Source organism: Urocitellus parryii, chromosome X (assembly GCF_045843805.1).
Source record: "Urocitellus parryii isolate mUroPar1 chromosome X, mUroPar1.hap1, whole genome shotgun sequence".
NCBI lineage: Eukaryota > Metazoa > Chordata > Mammalia > Rodentia > Sciuridae > Urocitellus > Urocitellus parryii.
In genome coordinates, this window is record NC_135547.1 from 115,716,295 (window position 1) to 115,722,294 (window position 6,000).

The following is a 6,000-nucleotide window of genomic DNA, read 5'->3' on the forward strand; positions in this document are numbered from 1 at the left end:
GCCTCTCTCATCTTCTTTGTTTTTAAATAGTCACTGGTAGAAACAATTCAGTTATCATTGTTGGCACCAAAGGCTTGATGATATGCCAGAGTCGATTTTGGTGCATGTTTCATAGTTTATGAAAAAAAAATTTCTAATTGTTTACTCAGAATTTTGTTTCATTGATCTTATGAGTGGCTGTTCTGGATAAAAGAAAGAATTCTGGGTATGGAGTTGAGTGTAACTCCAAACTGAACATGTCTTGTCTCTATGACCGTGTGTGTGATGTTCCCTAATACTTTCCTCATGGTGGTGGTTGTAATAATCACATAGGACAATGTGTGTGAATGTGCTTTGTAACCTCTAGAGGGCTCCACAAATGCCAGGCTCTTGTCTTTATTTCTGATGCCCTCTATCGAACTTCAAAGTGTTCACTGGTTTTCTCTGGGCATGTGGTGGGCCACTGCAAATGAAGACAGAGTGTGAAACACTGCCTGTCTCCCAACTACTTTTGAGTGTCACTGTGTTTATGGCTTTATGATTTAGCACCACATAGGAGCAAGTAATTGTTGTACCACCCCCTGAGTGTCTGGTTAAAAGACCAAAGTGTTGAGAAGACTCCATTTCCCACATGATATATGTAGGGCCACAGTGACTATGAGTAACACAGCTATAAATGGGTCATGGCAAGGTGTAAACATCACATGCTCCTCAGGCTGGATGTGGTGTGACACAAGGGGGAAATTTAGTCTATCTTAGCACCAGCCAAAGTATCCCTTGCCCAGAAGTAAACTAGAGGTTGGGCTTCCATTTAAAAAAAAATCTGGGTGCAAAAGTTGTGGGGTAACTGGCGAGTGACTTTTCAGCAGGGTGCCTCACTTTCCCCATCCTTCTTACAAATGCCCCCATACAGAAGAACAGGGCACAGGAGAATAGCTGACAGCTGTTGTCTAGGCAGCAAAGCAGTGTGGCCCTGGAGACTGCCCAACACACTTGCATTCCAACGCCCCAACAAACAAGTGTGCTTTACAGCATGGGCAATTTTAGCTCTGGATCCCTTCCCATTGATTTCCATTTCTAAATTTGAGCCCTGACGCAGAGCAGGGAGCTCAGGTCTCTGGATTCCTGAATTTCTGTCTTCTGATATCTTCCAGGCATTCCTAGCATATGCCAACTCCCATGAGGCCAGGGTTGGAGATTCTGGTCCTCTGTGGCTTTGTACTCCGGATTATATAAGACCTTATCCATAAGCAGAGTCTAGTGTTCAAGCTGGGACATCTCAAATTCTACTGATACCCAGGAGAGGAAAAGGGATCCGGAGGCACAGTGTGATCTACAGGACAACTGCAATGTTTTCTCTCTTTCATCCACTGCCTCCTGCCTGGCTTCTTCTAGAAGGAAGAATCAGGTTCACTTTTTAGATCAAATGAGGTAACTGTATAAATCCATGGTGGAGTGTCCAGAACATAGTAGGTGTTCAAGACTGGTATAGTCACCATCAGCTCTTTTTTCACCCCCATATGAAGCCACAGGTTGACACCACTGCCAGAGTTCCCATCTTTAATCAGAGTTTGAGAGGTGTCCTTGGTCTTGGGAACTTTGGGTAAAGGTGAAGAGCTCAGATCCCCTACAACTAATGTTGCATAAGTAATATTTCTCAGTATAGCCACAATTTTATCTACCTTAGTTCAGAGTACATATCAATCCTGCCATATAAATGGCACTGATCTCTGGGTTGCAGATAGTGCTTCCCAGTCTGAATATTTCTTGGAGAGAAATCACACCTCACAGAACATGCTTTAGTGACAATTTGCTATGGATCATCACCCCTTTTATGCTGGTCAGAGAAGCCTACGGAATGTCTCGGCTTCAAGAGCACCTTGTCATGGGCCTCTCACTTAGCCAGGGAGACTGGGCCATATGTCACCCAGCACAGTGACCACAGCAGTAAAGTGAATAGAGCATACCCTGGCCATGATGGGACTGTGGCTAGGGTCTAGAGCAAAATTGACAGCACAGTGGAGACCCAGCCCATTAATCAGCACTCCTGGTTTACTGCATCTATGAACCTCTTGCTCATTCCTGCTGCATCACATTGAAGAATGTGGGTTTGGCTGTAACTATAATTTCAGCCTTTTTTCTGTTCTCATTTATCCAGTGGCCCAAGTCATCAGTTCCCTGGTCTCTGCTATATGGCAGGTACCATGATAGGCAATGGAATGTAAAAGTGAATAGGACATGTTTAGACCCTACACAGGGTCACAGCCTAGTGGCAGGAGAGCTATAACAGAAAAAAAAATGTTAGGAGTGAGATGTTCATATAAGCAAATGATTACAATTCAGTATGTTACATGGAGAGTCATGAGGAGGCAGGATTTTAGTCCAAAGTTATAAGCAAAGAGGGGGAGGCCTGATGGCTCTTGTGTTAAAGAAGCATTAAGTAAGTGGTCCAGTGAACTCAGAGTACAGATGAATGAGAGAGAATGGTCAGAGATGGGGCTGGCATGGTGCACCAGGATGAGGCTTTGAAATTGCTGGTTAATGATACATATCTACTGTGGAAACCCTGGACTGTGGAGATGATGGTATTTTACTTTCTCTTGGTGACTAACATGCACAAAAAATTGATAATTAAAAACTAAACAATCTAAATATCTATTAGCAGATGAATAGATAAAGAAAATGTGACGTAAATGTACAATGGAATACTATACAGCTTTCAAAAAAGAATTACATTTTGTACTGTGTGACAATATAGATGAACCTGGAGGACATTAGGCAGAGTCACAAAAGGACAAACACTGTATGATTCCACTTACATGAGGTAGCTAAAATAGTCAAACTCATAGAATCAAAGAGTGGAATGGTGGTTTCTAGGGGCAGAAGGGAAGAGGAAAAAGGAAGTTATAAATCAAGAGGTATAAAGTTTCAGTCAAATAAGACGAATAAACTCTAGAGTTCTGTTGTATAACACTGAACCTAAACTCAACAATGCTTTATTGTATACCTAAAAATCTGTTAGGAATGTGTATCTCATGTTGTGTTCTTACCACAATAAAATAAAAGATAAGCAAATAAAATAAAATGTTAGAGAAATACAAGGGACTATGCCAACTGCTATTGAAAGCATTTTCAGTTTTGCAACTATTAATATCCATCTCCCTTTCGTTCTTGTTCCCAAACCATCCAAACCTTCCATGTCAGTGGAGTAAAAAGAGCCTCAGAGTCAGGACAACTGAATTAAAATCCCAGTTTTTCCATTTGTCAGCTATGACACTTTGAGCTAGTCACTTAGCTTTTGGAACCTTTATATATTTCATCTTTAACAATGAATACACCACATCCTGCATCATAGCAATGCTACAAATGTTCAATGACACAAGGGGCTTTGTGATCTATAAAGAAATATACAGGGAAGCAAAGCTTTCTAACAGATCTCTGCAATAGACTTCTCCTCAGAACTCACTGGCCAGATCTGGGTCCCATGGCTCCCACTAGCTGTAAGAGAGACTAAAAAAATAAGAGTATTTGGCTCACCAGCCTTTGAAGTAGAGAAAACTGGGCTTTGTGGAGAGTATGAAGCCATAGTTTTTACCTTAGCAGGGAGAGGACCCTTGTTGGCAGAGTTTTTATTCCTTCCAGCTATTGGTAATGAAAAAATTTGAGTATTCTACTTAGAAAATTCTTATCCCATTTATATAAGTAAAACACACAAAGAAAGACACCAAAGATTAACAGAAAACAGATGTATCAGTGATTCAAGAATCCCTGCATTACAAGAACTTTGCAAAACAAAAGGCACATGTCAATTAACTATTGCTGCATGACAAATTACCCCAAATCCAATGCTTAAAAACCACTTTTTAAAAGTCTTTTTTTCAGAGGTTGGGGTTGTGGCTCAGTGATAAGGTGCTTGCCTCGCATGTGTGCGGCCCTGGGTTTGATCCTCAGCACCACATAAAAATAAATAAAATGAAGGTATTGTGTCCAACTACAACTAAAAAATAAATATTTAAAAAATATATTTTTAATTTTTTTAGTTGTAGTTGGACACAACACCTTTATTTATTTATTTTATTTATTTATTTTTATGTGGTGCTGAGGATCAAACCCAGGGCCTCTCACATGCTAGGTGAGCGCTCTACCACTGAGCCACAACCCTACCCCTTAAAAACCATTTTTAAAAAAAAAAAAATTCTAGCTAATTTGTTTGGGCTCAGCTAATCTTGGCCAGAAATATTAATGAGTCTTCAGGTCAGCTGGGGGCTCTCTACTACATGAGGCTGTACAACTAGGGTTTCTCTGATCTCCTTGTTTCTCATCCTTCTCTTGGGATCAGAGGCTAGCCTGGGCATACCCTTGTTACAGCAATGGCAGAAGTACAAGAGACCAAGCAAAAGCATGTGAAATTTCTTGTCATGTAGGCTTAGAACATCATCACTTCTGCCTCATTTTGTTGACCAAAGTAAGTCACATGGGCAAACTCAAGAATGAAAAATTATATCCCACCCACAATGGTAGGAAACTACATAGCAGGAATGGATATAGAGAGGGGTGACAGAATGGAGCCATGAATGCAAATCTATCTCAGGCACCAAAGGTCTTGGAATTTATGGTCATAAGATTAGCATTACACTCTAAATCTTCACAAGGAAGCCATTCTAATTAAGTTTGCAATTATTTAAATCACTGGAGCTGAAGTTGATGGTCACACCTTCTACCCATAGTTCGTTTTACATTCATGGAATTGAGATGAAATTTCCAAGTGAAAATGGGGTCTTGTGTCCCATTTGGCTTGTACCAATCAGATTGATTTATAACCTGTCCCTAAAAATATCTCGTGGAAACTCATGACAAATGTAGAGGACATTGTGTTAAGTTAGCTAAGCTAGAAACAGAAAGACAAATACTGTATGATCTCTCTTATGTGTGAAATCTGAAGAAGTTGAACTCCCAGAAGTAGAAAGTAGAATGGTAGTTTCAGGGGACTTCGTGAATGGGGAGATGTTGATTAGAAGGTGCAAAATTTCAGATATAGGAGGACTATATTCTGGAGATCTGGTGTATATATAGCATGGTGACAATGATAATGGTAATAATAATGCCTTGTATACTTGAAAATTGCTCAGAATAGGTCTTAAATGTTCTTATAAGAAGTTAGAATGTAAAGTGATGAATATGCTAATTATCTTGGTTTAATCATTTCACAATGCATGCATATATCAAAGTATCATGCTGTACACCCTAAATATATATACGATTTTTATTTGTTTGTCATGCCTTAAAATAAAGCTGGGGAGAGAAAACTAGTGTTTTTTTTTTCTTTTGCAGGCTTGATGTGAAGAATTAAAAATGAAGAGAGTGGATTCAAATGAATATAGCTCAATAAAAATTTTTCTATATTTGTATGAAGATTATGAACCTCCCGAATGCCTGAGACTCTAGCAGAAATGGCCTGTTTGTACATTTATATCTCTTCCTTCCATTTGGCTGCATTTCACTTTAATTTATCTTCATTTGTGGCAACTTGCAGAGTAAATCAGCCCATAAATTCGCCACCTGAAGGGTGTGGTTTTGAGGAGGGATATGATTTTATGGAGCAGGATATGGCAATGTGTGTAACAGCGATTTTGATGGAAAGATCTCTAAGCTACTTCCCACAGTCTCTTGGTCAATATTTGGAATGCATTTTAGTTCTTCACCTTTTAAATTATGTCAATAAACTTTTTATGAGTTCAAATAAATATCAGAGTAAATGTAAAATCTGAATCTAGACTAAATTAATTTTCATATCTTCAGACAGCCACATATTCACTAACATGGAGAGAAATAAGATGTAAAAATGAGCCAAATCCTCTATTGCCTAAGTGTGGGCTTCTTATTCTGAATTATTAGCTACTATGAATAACACTATGGCTGGGTGATCATTGCACACAAAATTAAATATTGCCTGAGGGATTGGATATCACTGATGTTCCTTCTCCAAAGATGACATTTGTGGAGAGTGCATTTGACTTCCGT

At 39.3% G+C, this 6,000-nt stretch overlaps 1 protein-coding gene across 1 annotated transcript in view; it reads left to right on the forward strand.

The window, feature by feature from the left end:
* The window catches only part of Smpx (small muscle protein X-linked), a 55,565-nt gene extending 49,823 nt beyond the window's left edge, over positions 1 to 5,742 (forward strand). Inside the window, exon 5 of the mRNA XM_026401378.2 lies at positions 5,311 to 5,742. The gene's annotated coding sequence lies outside the window, so the exon portion shown is untranslated. The remainder of the gene's footprint in view (positions 1 to 5,310) is intronic.
* The last annotated feature ends 258 nt before the right edge of the window (positions 5,743 to 6,000 follow it).